Below are 15,268 nucleotides of genomic sequence, written 5' to 3' on the forward strand. Positions count from 1 at the left end.
GCTAAATTTGATGTCCATAAGGCTCCTGGTGATAGACCTCCTTGTTATCCAATGACTGTTGAACAGCTGTTAAAACATATTTCAATGTATTTGCAGAGTGCAGATGCAAAGTTTACAATCATGACTTTCAGCTGAGGAATTAGAACAAGTTGGAAAAAACACAACTTAGAAATGGTCAGAAGAATAATTCTGAATAATGAATTAATTTTTTTAATATGTTAAAAATAACAGTCTGTAAATAGAGCAAGATATGAAATTTGTCCTAGAAAACACATTACTTCTGACTGATCTGGCCTCAGGTAGATTTTGGCAGTACTAGCTAAATGATACTCTGCTGGCACGTTTCCAACAGGAGAATCCGATGTTAGCTGAAAAGAAAATCCTGGAAACTCCTGGCTCGGCCTTGGTTGTACCTAATTGCCCTGATGAGCCTCACCTGGGCCCACACCTGTCCCTGCCCAGGGGCCAGGAGACCCATGTAAGTGTGTGTAGGGCTCTTTGTCCTATTCACTCTGAGCTGCTTGGTGGTTCAGTTAGCCCCACACTGCAATGTGTCCTAGGATATAAGGTAAGGGGAAGGCTTAAAAGGGGATTTTTTTTTTTCTCTTTAAATTTTTGGTTTTTTTTTTTCCCTCATGCTGGTAGGATCATGGTGGAATAGCAATAGACAGATATTCTTGCTGGAAGAGAAAAGCTGGTATGGAAATAAAGCAAAATCTTGTCTCTGTTTAAGCAAGCTAGTTGTATAAATCCTGACTAAGGTACCCAGGCTGCTGCTTCTAGCCTTGTGACCATTGGGTAATTGCAGGGGTTTCTCTTTGTTCTGCTCTAGGGTGCAGCACAACTCTGTTGAGACTTTCTGGTTCCTTGTACCCACTGTGAGGGGTCAGATGGGGAAACCATTTCTCCTGGGATGTTTGGCACCATGTGCTGTCTGTCTTATGCTGAAATAGTCTTGTAGCTAAGTTAGCTTGAAGCTCCTGGTGGTGTGCTTTGAGGACTCTCTGCCCCCAGAGGTTGGGAGCAAGAGCTTGAATTTTTCAAAGCCACATCAGCTGGGGTTATCTCTAATATGCTGCTACTTTTACTGGGGGAAGGAAAAAATTTGGTATTGCCTTGTGAGACAGAAATTCTGTACTTTCCTTGGCTATAGTGATTTAAACTGTCAGAGTACTTGAAAAAGCAAAGAGGCTGGCATGGAAGTCTGTAGTGGAAAGCCTTTCTTTTAGGTGACTTTTATCTGCTCCTTTGGCCATTGGCTTTTTTTTCTTTTTCCTCTGAGACTGGTTAAAGAATATTGGACTACTTTTTATTCTGTGACTGAGATTTTGCACGCATTTCGGCTGGTTATTTCTGTATGATTTATTCATAAAATTACACTATGGGCATGCTTGGGTTTCTGAAATATCGTTGTCCAATCAGTAATTTATTTAGGATGGGAAAGCTGTGCTTGTGTACTCAAGAACTATGCTACTGTAAATAATAAGAACTAAATTTGGTTGTTTTTTTGTTTTATGCAGAGCAGTGAATAAACATTAAAAGAAATAAGTAGCAGCAGGATAAGAAAAAAGGAAGGACTGAATATAGAGGAGATTGCTTTAATTAAAATCTGGGAGAGCCTGTGATTTCTTTGATGTTTTAAATTGCATTGAGCTGCAATGTAATTTAATTTTGAAGACATTTAAGTAGTCCATTCTTGAGTATTGACTGATTATCTTTTGCTCCATATACAAAATTGGAATAACCCATTTACCTTGCTGTTGGAAAACTGAGTTCTGCAGCATAGCTTCTGCCTTTAAAAAATATTTTCAATTAGTAATCAAGACAACATCAGTTACTGTGAATTAATGGAATAAAACTCTAATGGCTGCAGAAGGTTAATAGAAGTGCAGTTAAATCTTGCACCAGAAATAAGTCTTGCGTGAGCTATTACTGCACATCAGGAAAGTGTTCAGCAGCCCCAGATTAACTCTAAATTTCCTCACTCATTTGATTTGGATTTTTCTTGCTGCTTTGCACCTAGATAAGTATGTGTAGTACTTCTGAAATCTAGTTGTGTTGACATAGTTTTGACCCCCCTTGACCTATTTCAGGTAATCTTGTTTTGCTTGATTCTTTTCATTATCACCTCCAATGTCTCATCCTATCAGAAAACTCACTGATCATCCTTCTGTAAGTGGGTTATAACAGCTTGGCCTGAATTTGCAAATGATGTTTGGACTTCTGCTTTTGTCAGCTAAAACGTTAGCTGTCACGTGTTTGTCATCCCTGAGTCCCCATGATCTTCTGTTGAGGAGTCTCAGGGCTGGGTTATACCAAGTAGCTGGTGGTGATGGAAGTATCCTTTAGGAGGAAGGGGGGAATCGCCCTAGTGACAACAAAGAGCACTGAGATGTGTGCTCAGGCCACCTGATTTCAGCCCCTCTGCCCCCTGTATGGTCTCACCATAGATGGATGCAATCTCTTCCTCCTGTGGTGGGAGTTTCCTGGGACATGTGGCTTGTCAAACCGTGCTGGGAAAGCATACCACACTTCTGGGGCATAGATCAAAGTATTTACATTAGTGTGCAATTTTATATATACGCACATGCACAAGTGAGCAAACTAGGTCAGTAAAAACATAAGAGTATAGCACTAGCTTTTGAGAAAAAATATTTCAACATAGCTAATTTGACATCTTTATAACTGAAATTTGGAGCTCTGAAACATTTTTATGTAGAAAGTAATGACTGTTCTTTTGTTTTCAAGACTTATCTATTGGAATTAATAATTGTCCTGGGAAATTCTCTGTTTCTTGAATAGGAAAAAATGTTGTAAAAGCAAGCTGGTTTTCAAGCTGTTAATCTTTCAGATCAGGTACTGCAGCATTACAGCTACTGGTTCTTGTTATCTGTGGGCCAGCTGTGTGTTTTTCTATCTGAATTAGGCTTACCTTCTTCAAAGTTAATCATAGAATGGTTTGCGTTGGAAGAGAACTTTAAAGGTCGCCTAGTCCAAGCCTGCTGCAATGGGATCTTCAACTAGATCATGCTGTTGACAGCCTCATTCAGCCTTGCCCTGAATGTTTCTAGGGATGTGGGGCACCTACGACCTCTCTGGGCAACATGTTCCAGTGTTTCCTCACCTTCTTAGAAATAAAGTTCTTCATTATATCTAGTCTAAATCTATACCCTTTGCTTTAAAACCATTCCTCCTTGTCCTGTCATGATATGCTCTTTGTAAAAGCCTCTCTCCAGGTTTCTTGTAGTCCCCTTTAGGTACAGGAAGCTGCTCTAAGGCCTCCCCAGAGCCTTCTCTTCTCCAGGCTGAGCAACCTCAACTCTCTCAGCTGTTCCTCATAGGAGAGGTGCTCCAGGCCTCTGACCATTTTGTAGCTCTCCTCTAGACCTGCTCCAACAGGTCCATGTCTGCCCTGCTGAGGGCTCAAGAGATGGATGCAGTGCTCCAAGTGGGCTCTCACCAGAGCAGAGTAGAGGGGAAGAATTTCCTCCCTTGGTCTGCTGGTCACACTTCTTTTGATGCAGCCTATCAAGCCCATCAAACACTTGGCCTTCTGGGCTGCGAGCATACATTGACAGGTCATGTCCAGCTTTTCATCACTAGCATCCCGAAGTCTAGGGGTAGCAGAAGGGCTGCTCTCAGTCTGTTTGTCCCCCAGCCTGTATTGGTACCGTGGGTTGCCCTGACCTGGGTTCAGGACCTTGAATTTGGCCTTGTTGAACCTCATGAGATTAACATGGACCCACTTCTTGAGTTTGTCCAGCACCCTTTGGATTGCATTCTGTCCTTCAGGCCTTGTCAACTGCACTACTCAGTTTGGTTGTGTGAAAACTTGCTGAGGGTGCACTGGAGCTCACCATTGATACTGCTGATGAAGTTATTATACAGTACTTGTCCCAGCAAGGCCCCCGAGAGAAACCACTTTTCAGTGATCTCCATCTGGAATCAATAAATTGCGACTTTTTCTGGTTTGTACCTCTTGTAAATATTCACCTTCCTTTAATATTCACCTTCCTTTTTTTTTTTTCCTTTTGTCCCCTTTCACGCTAAACTATTTTAATGTCCTTTGATGCTATGATTTCCCATTATTTAAATGTTTGCTCAGCTGTATTACGGCTGTTAGCCCTTTACTGCATGTTTAGTATCTACAGCAGCTATTTTATTCAGATACAATTTTTTGACAGCTGGAGCTGTTGCTCAATGTTCTCATGTTTTTTCATGGGATTCCAAATTAATTGGATCTGCAATCTAACTTCTCCAATGTTTAAAATTCTTATTGGGCAATGTCTTAGGGACTTTCCTGTATATTTGAGCTAATTAGGCCTGTGAATTAATTGCAGTTGTGAATTCTGGCATGTTCAGAATATTGGTGTATACTCTAGAAATGAAAATGCCAGAAAAATGCTTAATATTTTGAACATATTGATCTTAATGGATGATTCCCAGTCTATGAAAGTGTAAGAGGAAATTGTTTTAAGCCTTAAAAAAAGTCATGTGGTATCCAGCTGTGGTAATAATTTTGGAAGCTTTCAAAATTGATCATTTTACTATACACAACAGCTTGAGCTGATGCAAAGTGTGTTTAGTTTCATGAAGCTACTGTGCTCAGAAAGTCTTAGAAATTTTTTGTCCTGCTTGCAAGAAAAATAGATCCAATGCGTATATTTTCTCCTGAGTTCTTTTTTATAAGATTCAATAATAACAAATCATCTTGAAGGTGCTTATAGAAGGGTTAATCTGTAGCAGTTCTGTAAAAACTGAAGCACCTTAATTTTCTTGTTGTTTTCTTTTTTGATAGAGACAGTTGCTATATATTGTGGGATTTTTGCAAGGAGCATCTGTAATGTTACTCCATCAGGCATCTAATGAATCTTGACCTTTGATCTATGAGATCAATGTTGAAGTGGAATGCTCACATGGAAAAGGATCCTGGAAAGATCCTTAAATCTATTTCTAACCTTCAAATTGATTTTTTTTGGATGAAATAAGTTAAAAAACCCATGGCAATAGATTGCTTGGGTGTTGTGGTTCATGCAACTGCACCTCTTGTTGCTTCAAGTAAGCAGGCCAAGGGACTTTGACATAAAGGGGAGGGTTCCTGGCAGTTTCTCTAGAAAGGGGAGTGGGTCCAGAATGAGAGGATGGTCTTTTCTGTCAGATGTACTTTATGTTGATGTAGAAATTGTATTCTGAAGAAACTCAGAACTCATTACTGCACTGTGTTGATGTGAATTAGGGTAAGATGAGCATCACAGGAAAATAAATCCATGGACACTCTGACCTCTGAAGGAAGTCTTTGGATTGGTTTTTGACATAAGTGTATGCTGGGGAGAGAAAAGGGGTGACTGAGAAGTCTTATGCAAGGCCAAGATGACAATCTGAGCAGTGGCTGCCACACGCATGATGTAGGTCAAGAGAGGGGATTGCGCGACCTTTCACAAGGTGCAGTATAGCTGGGCCTTCCAGGCCGAGGAGGAGGGGGTGTGGATATGGCAGGCTAATAACCATTGTTGCTTTGGCACATGAGCAGCCCCATCTTCACGTTTTGGGAGCCCTAGTTTCTAGCTGAGTTTCCAGAACTGCAGTGGCTTGTGCCACGCTTGTGTCTCTCCTGGCATTTCCCACAGGTTTATTTTTAAAAGTGATAATAGAGCTTGTTCAGGTGATACCCTGCTGTACTGCCATCAGTCACTGGCTTAACTGCCTTGTAGTCACTGATCTGTCCATCCAGTTTCTCTCTGTCAGCTCCATGACTCCCACACACTTTCTGTTTCTAGGATAAAATCTATCTGGAAGAAAGGATCTATCATTTATCCTGTATTTATGATCCTGCTGCCGTCCCTCAGCTCTTCACCATCACCAACAGAAAGAACAGGTAGCCAAGCTTGCGTCAGTTGTTTCTCCTACATTCCCCTGCTTTGAAGCATTGCTCATCTGCCCTTTCGAGTGGTGAGCAAAGGCATCCTTCAGCTTCTTTCTGCTAGTACCTTTGTGATTCCCAATGTTCATGGCCTCTGGTTTTCTTTCCAACAGACTCCCTAAGTACATTCTCACTGCTCTCCAGTACTGATGTTTTATGACTGTGTACTTTTGCTTCCTAGGGCAGCTTTGTGGTACTGGCAACTCAGCTTTTTCTCAGGCTTTTAAGGCACCCAGGCAGACTCTGCATGGGGTCCTCTCAAGCTGTTTAGCTACATGGTGTTCAACTCTGCTGCCTGCTTACTCCTCTACTCTGTTCCTGAGCTTGTTCCTGTCCCCTCCACTACTTTGGTTCCTAGTAACCAGAAGTTGTTACTAAAACTGCTGTGATCACAGCTGTCCACTTAAATCTTGCAGGTAGATGGAGCTATTACTTTCATGCATCCAGAAATCATGAGTTGTGCCTTCAGAGCTCTCTTTATGTTTGTTCTTTTTTGATTCATGCTTTTTGGTTTTTTTTTTCCTCCCTTATTTTAACATAGAATTGACATAATTGTCTATAAATGAGAAGAGACCTAATACAATACTGAATTGCTTCAAACTCAGGGAAGCAAATGGATGGAAGCTTGTCCATGTCTTTTTAATCTCTATTTAAAGTTTTCCTGAGAGCAGAAAAGAGGCACTTTTGGGAAGGGGAAGAGCCTTAAAAAATTGAGGTTTTTCTGCGCTTCCAATTCCACCAGGTTAAAATTAGCTTCTATCACCTAAGACTTCTAGTACAGAGATGCTTTAATAATAATTCTAGGGCTTTAGATTCTTAAAGAAGCCTTTAATTGTTTGAGGTTTGCTTTTTTTCTCTAATTGTGGCTGTTCTATAAGAACATATGCTTGTACTCTAGATGCTTTTAAATTCAGCAGTTTTCCTTTATCTGAGCTACTTCAACTTTATTTGTGTATTTTCTGTTTTGCTTTTCTGAGTCACAGTATCCAATTCTCTAAAGCATTATCTTGGTCTTTTATCTCTCTGTAAAGTGCTAGGTGATACCTTGTATTCAGGATGTTTTATTAAATTGAATTTGTTTGCTTTGTATTATACCACAGATACTTTAATCTCTGTGAATCTTATCCTAGACAGGTCTGTCCCTCCCTCCTTCCTTTCTACCCCTTTGCTCCCTTATCTTTTTAATCCAGATATCTCTCGGATGAGAGGCATTGCTTTTATACAGCTATTCTAAGTGGAGATCAGACATCCACGACTTTGTGGTATTTCCCTGGCAAACACATTTGTGCCTTTTTGTAGCTTTCATCAGAGGTGCTTTACAGAGTGGAAAATTCTTGAGCTTAGGTTAGAGATAGTGGTGGAAGCAGCAGCAGCTAAGAGCAAAGTTGTATACATGAAAAGAAATGAGATCTTCCTAAGAAGAATGGAGGGGCCAGAAAAGATCAGCAATTGTTAACTTCTATCTTGGAAGGGGCCTTGGAAGAAATGGCCACTGCAGCCTTCCTGTAGCAGGCAGAATCTGAAGGCAGGTGGTTTATTTACCAATAAAACTTCTTCAAAAAGTTAACTTTTTAAACTTTTTTCTTATTATTCTTCCACAGTGGAACAAGATAAGCCAAATCCTTTTTCACTCTTCCATTTTTTTTAAACCTTTTCATTTTCAGCAGCATTAAATGTAAGATGCTTTAAAATTTCTTCATTATTTTCAGGAGCTACTTGAGATTGAAAATAAAATAAAACCCAGCTTGATTCTTGTGCTGAGTTTGTGGGTCTAAAATGTTCTTTATTTGGAAACAGAGTAATTGTGCTCTGGTTTCCTCTTTAGCAGACTCCCCGAGTACCTATCACTCCTCTCTAATACTGATGTTTTATGACTGTGTACTTTTGCTTCCTAGGGCAGCAAATTTATATAAGGATCAATCATTAAAAGGGAGACTGCCCTGCCTGATGACAACAGCCTTCAAAGGAAAACAGTGTCTTCCATTATTTTGGAGAAACATTATTTCTCAGTCTCTTGATTATTTACAATATGTTGCAATTGCAAAACTCCACCTAATGAACTTTATTTTACAAGTTTTTAGAATAGAACTTGAGGTTATAAATTAAGAAGTATCAGAGCTAAATAAAAAAGCATAAAATCAAACTCCATCCAGTCAAACTCCAGTTTACAGTAGCCAAAGAAATAAGAAGTGGACATTACAATTATCACTTGAAGAAAAATGACGTGGGGTCTTATTCCAGTGCCCTGCAGAAAAATTCTTAGTAAAATGAGTACTTTGGTTTGGTTTCTTGGTTTGGTGTTTTTTTTTATAGACCAGTTTTCCTTTTGTGGGTGTGGGTCTGAGGTATTCGTATAGCAGAGCTGTTTAAAATGTCCATCTACTCTTTTCTCTTAAATTAAGTGGACAATAAAAGAGTGAAAAATATTTTCATATACGTAATTCTTTGCATTCCCATCTTTTGTGTCCCTTTTTGAAAACAGCTCTTTATTTCACTTGTTGCATTTTAAAACCACTTTTGAAATGGAAATCAATCCCTAACTTAATTTAAATCTAAAATTGCTTACATATCAGATGAGTCTGCTCTCCTTCAGGCATTGTATTATGAAGTATCAATTAGAGATATAATTAACTTGTGAATTTTGTGTGATTTTTAGATTTCACTTGTGCTGTATATAGAAAAACATGTATGAATATCATATGATTTATGCATTTCAGCAGTTAAATTGCCTGTCATCATACTCCAGCCCCCCTGTGCACTTGCCTTGTTCTCATTGGCTTGTTAAGGATGCAAAAAGTAATTAATAATGTAGACACCATTTGTATTAAAAAGGGAAAATGAATCTGTTGGGCATTTGTTCATGTTATGCTGCAAAGATCTTTACATAATTATACCTAACAGATAAATAGGTGCAGATTTTCAAAGTAGAATGTAGCCTATTGGGTTCCAGACCAAATTTAAGGTTATTAAGACCTGATGCCCCCAAAAAAAGACATGCAGGAAATTTTGGGCCATGGTAATCTTGCTGAGATTTCTGTTCTCCCTCCCTGAACCCATCTCTTTTGTTTATCAAACTTGTTCGTGTGTCACAGTTAGGTAAAAAGAGGCTAAATAATTTTCTCTGCTTTCATGTGATAGGCATCACCTTGGGGATTTAGGAAAGGAGATGAGTGTTCAAAGCTTCAGTTTGAGTTGAAAAACTGACATTTCTGAATGAGTCTTTAACAGACTTGTATTTCTGTAGAGACTTTTGTAATTATGTAAGCACCATGTAGTACTTCAATGGGTACTAAAATCTGAATAACACATACGAGTTCTTTTTGGTAACAACTAATCCCTGTCATAGTGTGCTGCTTGTACAGGTGAGATATTCCGTCTGTTAATTCCATGCAAGTTGCTACATATTATTTCAGCTCTACTGTCTAATTCATATTACCTTTAAAAGCACAGATTTGATTATAATGATTTTACTTTCAAGATTAAATATGTACTTGCCCAGAGAACAAAAGATAATAGAATAAAAATCAGTTAAGCAAATTCTAAATTAAATTCAAGCTATATTGAAACTGAATGTGGCTCAAAAACAATCACAGAGAAAGGAGGGTAGGTACTTTGCTTACTGGGTTGGAGGAGAAATAAATACAATTGGTGACAGTCAAACAGCTTTTGTATGTACAGTAAGATTTTAAGCTAGATGAACATTTTAGTTATTCTGTGAAGAAAAAAATATATCCAAAGAAGTTGCCTGCCTGAAGCAAAACCAAGTCATGCAGAATGGCAAAAAAGAGGGTTCCTACAGAGCCTTGTAGGGTGCTGGCAGCTTCTGCCTTGGTGCAGGGAAGTGATGCAGGTTGTCTGTGTCGGACCTGGGGTGGGAGTGACTAGGCTTGAGCATGGCAAAATCATGAAGGTGACAGTTTTGCATCAAAGACCTGAGAACAAACAAGAGTCCACTAAAGGCTTTGCCTGAAGGAACAGGGTGCACTGTAGTTTTATGTCAGACCCTGTGTGTCTGCTTGAAGGAAAAAAAAATGCCCAACTTTGATAATTAAATAATTTGGTAAATAAAAACACTGGCTGTGCCCTTTTGAAGCTACTTGTGAGGTGGTTGTGGTTTCCCCTTGCTAGCAGCAGGATGGTGTGGGGCAGCTGCCTCTGGTGGGAGGACATCTGTTGCCACTGAGACATCTCACCTTGTTGTGGCCCTTACCTTGGATCCTCATACCTTGGAGTGTAATGCAGATGACTTAGTGTAAATGAGAAACCCCTTTGTGTTTCAAGACCTTAAGGAAAAGGGGGGTCTTGGCACTGTGGTATAGGAAAAAGGAAGCGGGGAAATAATTCCTGTTTTAGTGTGGAAAGAAAATACCCTAACACAAAGCAGGAATCTTTCTGGTATATGGATTGCACCAGGCATATGGGCATCAGTGCCATTGCATCAGTTCACTCTTCAGGTTTGGTTACATACTGTTGTAAGAACATCTGTCCCAGGACTGAAAAGTGGTTGTATCTGGCAGTGGCTGCTAGCAGGTGCCTGGGAAAACAGAAAATGAGTAGGAATGATGCTTCTGAAAGCTACCAGTTTCCTGGAATAGACCAGAGATGTCTTCAGGCAGATGTCTTTGCACTTACGGCTAAATGGATGGGTTTTGGTTTGGTTTGGTGTTTTGTTTTGTTGTTTGTTTTTATTTTTTTTTGGGGGGGGGGGGTCGGGTTAGTGGGTCAGTCTATTAGCTGATGGCTTACTGGCTGTATTTAAATGTAACATCTGCAGGAACCAGAGCAATTAAGCCAGTCCAGTCACTTCGTGACATCTTTCAATGTATCTTTCACTCTGTATCAGTCAAACTTCCCTTAGTGTCCCCTATTTCTTACAGGTGAGACATTTAATACTCATTCTTTATCCATTTTTCCCATATCACTACTGAGTTGACAGACCTTGTTACAGTGCTGCTTTGTCCCGATTCTTCCAGATGACAGGTTTAACCTGCCTGTTCTTTTCACTGAAGTACTTCAGATCACCCACTCTGCCTTTCTACTTTCCTAAACATACAGTGCAGGAAGAGAGGCTGCGTCTATGCGCAGTATTTGAGAGGAGGGTTGAGCTGACTGGTGACTTGCTGATTTGTTTTCTGTTTCTCTTCTAACTCAGAGGCTTCACTTTTTTTTTTCTTTTTCTTCTATTAATTGCTCTTTTGACCAAAAGCGAGAGTTGAACTGATATTGGCAGCTATTGAGCATGCATGGTATTGACTCGGTGGATTATATACCTAGTCAGGGTGACTTCTTTCGTCAGAGCATGGAATGTGGGATAGGGTATTGCCAGTCAGTGATAGTTCCATAACAGAAGCAAGGCTTAATGGAATTATTTGTTTTTGTTAGAAACACCAAACTTGATGAAGGTCACCATAGCTCTCAAAATTCAGAGGGTGAGGGTTCACATCTCAAACCTTCTTTCCTTCAGGATAAGGGTTTGTGGGTAATTACAAAGAGATTCATATTATGTAACACCTAACCTGGAGTGAAGCAAAACTGATTTCATTAATTCAAAGCAAAACAAAACAAAATCCCCCAAAAATTTGTTTTCTAGTAGTACTTTTCTGCTATAAATTTTCATCCTTTGCAAAGATACCAGGAGGATACACAGTTAATTCAGTCCTGCCCATCTGCTGGTTCCTGTTTTGGCTAATGCATTAAATATTTACCTCTGTATGATTCCTTCTAGGATGCTATTTATTAATGGATTAAGAATGGTCTTTTGAAGTGAACAGCATGTATGCAGCAAACCATTTTGTTCAATTTAAATGAAAAGAATGAAAGGAGTGCTGTTAGCCTAGTTCTTTGAAGATGTTTGGATTCAAACATTCAGTTTGAGGTATTGCTGTACTTCCCCCCCCCCCCCCCCCCCTTTTTAATAACATGCCCTTGAAACAAAACAAATTTTAAGGGTTTTCTTTTACCTTTTTATATGGAGGTTCTCTTCTTCAAAGACAAAACTATCTGAGGGACAGGTAATGCTTGTTGTGCACAGTTGCATGGTCTTGCTACATCAGCATAGTCTCTGCTGCTCTCTGCTGTAGCAGCAATACTGCCACAGGAGCCTGCTCTGCTCCTTTGCCCAGAGGCAGAGGTGGCTCTGCCTGTATCCACACTATGCCCACCAGGATGGATGTGCAGCTGTGGCAGCTGCCTCTCTCGTCTGTGCTCATAGAGAGAGGTGTTCCTGGAAGAAAACCTTATGGTTTCCTGCTGCTGAAAATCCTCTGAAGACAGGAGGGGTGTATCCTGGGCTCCCATCTGTCTCTGTGGCAGAGAGGATGGTGCTAGAGCTTACTTGGAAGTGTTGGCACAGGCCTGGGAGGTCTCTGTTGCTGCAGCATGTGAAAGTTGGCAGCACCTGTGGTTTTGGATTGATAGGTCTGTAGGTAGTTCTCTCATGCCTTCAACATATTGCGGGAATTTTCACTGGTCATTGTGAGAGGACAAGTAATGTGTCAGAGCATCAGTAGTGTCCCAGGTTTATTTGGCTGGCAGACTTCTTGTATAAATCCAGTTGGTCCAAATAAATAATTCGAATAGAAGTAGTAAATCCTGATGTATGCACTGAGGCCAAGAACTACTTTCTGATCTTTTGTAACGGTCACCAGTCCCAAATGTTATTTCGTACTCCTCTTAGTTGCCGCTAGGTGGTCATGGTGTCTGGAACCATGACAAAGGAATGAGATTAGAAACAGCAACAGCGTGAGGAAAAACAGTTCAGTGGAGCTTTGTTTAGCCTCAAGATTTCTATTAACAAGCTATATTGTGTACTTGGCAGAGGCATTCAGAGTGCAATGAAAAGCATCTAAAAACAAGTTGGTGTAAGTAGAACAATAACAATGGATTTCATATGAGTGGAAGCTTTCTTTTCATAATGAAATGTGGGATTTGTGTGCACTGGCTTGAAAAAGCCATGAGAAATCTAAGGGAAAGGACTGAGGAGAGGTTGTCCTCCCTCTTAGGCTTGTATTTGCTTGAGTGCCTAAATCAATCCTTTTGGGAAGAGCATGAGGGCTAGGGATGACTTCTGTAATGTGCTTTACTTTGTGCATGTATCTCCCCGCTACATGGCATTGTGATTGTTCAAAAGCATAACAGTTATTACAGCTATGCATTATTCACAAAGAGGAAAAAAATGTTTATTATTTCTGCTTGATACATTCAGTGTTAACCTGCTGTTGTGATAATTCCCTCCCCTTCTCCTCCTCCCGAATTTCTGGAATGATTTTATTTCTTTTTCCCAGGAAATAAATAATTTCTAGTGATGAAATTGCAGTTCTTTACTGCATTCCTTTTCAAAAAGGGTGGGTCCAAATGCTACAACTGAAAAAATTTTGTGGCAAAGAACTATTCATTTGTTTCAGCTGTATAAAATTAGAGATGAAAACAGTATGTTTAGCCTGCCATGTAAAGAAATAATTGATAGGTTAGATTTAATTACTAAAGAAAAAGACAGTGCTATGAGTGTAACCCCAACCCTAAAAAAGATAATTCAGAGTGAAAATACAGGACAGTTTGATGGATACTCAATACTATTTTCACTGTGATACTCTATCAATATGAATAAGCTAAAACTGAAGATTTAAGATGAAAATTTTCATCAGTCCTTAGAAATACAAGGCAAAGGGCGTAGAGCAAGCATCTGACAACGAGGAAGTGGAAAGAACAGAAATGAATCAATTCCGAATGGACTGGCTACTTAACAGCTTTTTCTTGATTCCTAGTTTGCCTTGCTGTACCAGAAAATATTTTGATTTATCTACATGGAAAGCTTCATTAAAAATGTTCATTTTTTCTTTACCAAAGCTGCTTTCTCTATCATCTGCTCCCAAGTGGAAAATTCATCTCATGTTCATCAAAAAATGGTTATGAATGGAATGGCATTGCTGGGCATAGTCGACTTTAGGGGGGTGCAGTGTCGATGACCATGTGGGGGATGAGCTGTGGTCTGCTGGAGCAGCTGTGGCTTGAGTAGACCCTCTATGTTTGCATCTCCTCACTTTCTGTGAGCAAAGAAGTCTGCACACATCTTTGTGCAACCTCCCCTGCCTGGTTGTAGCTGAAGCATTCACCCCGCAAGTGAAGCTGTTGCATAGGTGGTAGTTTGCCGTTAGCGGTCAAAACAGATACAAGACCATTTACACCAGCACTTCAAAGCTACGATGAAAGAGCTCGGTTTCCAATTCAGACATGAGGCACACAGGCTTCTTATATTTGCTCAGTATTCCCAATTCACCATTAGACTGAGGCTGCTCTGTGCAATCTGTTTTGATCTGCCCCCATCTGCTCCAATCTGATGGTTTTTTCTGAAAAATGAAACTGGCGGTGTGCGATTGTTGCAAAGGCAATCAATTACTGAAGCTGTAAAAGTGTTCTCCCTTGTAGAGATGGAGTGTGCTCCTAGCAGTCTGCTGCATTTCTTCCATGCCTTAACATTGTGCAGGTAAACTACACCACGGGCTACTGGCACGGACTTAAACTGGTACTAATAAAGCAGCTCCAGCAGATCTGCCGTTGTACATAAGGATAAAATCCCTCCTGTATTCCTTGTTTTGTGAGGGGACTTTGTTAGTAAGAACAGGTGATGCATGACTGGCTGGAAAATGGTAAATAGTTGTAAGTGGCCAAGTGTGAAAGAGAACGGATACTGATTTAATGTTCCTCAGCAGTCTGTCCTGGTCTGGTACTCCTCAGTGCTTTGGGGTTTTTTGTTTTTGTTTTTTCTTGGGGGTTTGTTTGTCTGGTTTTGTGGTGTTTTTGTTTTTTTTTTTTTTTTTTTTCAGGGGTGTGTGTTGGGGGGGTGGGGGTGTATGTGGATGACCTGAATGAAGGAATAGAGAATGTACTTAAAATAGCATGTAATACCAAACTCGAGGAAATAGAATTCCAAAGAAACATTATGAATTGCAGAAAGCTTCCCCCGTGCCCCTCCCAAACATCCAGTTTTACTGGTACACCAGATTTAACAGACAGAAGTGCAAAAAGCAGAATCTATGCAGACATGGGGTACAGAATAGCTCTTCAGAAGAGAATGCTGGGAGTTACTATGCTGTGTTCACTTGAACCTCAGTGCTAGCCACATCAAGCTTTTGTGAAAAAATATCAGCTCTGCTAGGATATATGAGGAAGATTTGTCTGCAAGACAGGAGGAGTCATCCCCCCACTGTGCTTGTTATGCTGCCAAGTGCAGCCTGGTGTATTGCAGCTAGCTGAGGCTTCAGTCTTACAGCAGGTTGCAAACCAGGCAAAAGCAGCTGGGAGAGAAGCAAAGAGTGATCAGAGGGAGATGAAATACAGTCTTGGAGAGCC

General features: G+C 40.2%; 1 long non-coding RNA gene across 2 annotated transcripts in view; it reads left to right on the forward strand.

The window, feature by feature from the left end:
* Positions 1 to 447: 447 nt before the first annotated feature.
* The window catches only part of LOC136010161 (uncharacterized), a 203,314-nt gene continuing 188,493 nt past the window's right edge, over positions 448 to 15,268 (forward strand). For both annotated transcript variants that reach the window (XR_010610773.1, XR_010610774.1), the window contains exon 1: positions 448 to 568. This is a non-coding gene — a long non-coding RNA (uncharacterized LOC136010161). The remainder of the gene's footprint in view (positions 569 to 15,268) is intronic.

This window comes from Lathamus discolor, chromosome 3, assembly GCF_037157495.1.
Source record: "Lathamus discolor isolate bLatDis1 chromosome 3, bLatDis1.hap1, whole genome shotgun sequence".
NCBI classification, from domain to species: Eukaryota; Metazoa; Chordata; class Aves; order Psittaciformes; family Psittacidae; genus Lathamus; species Lathamus discolor.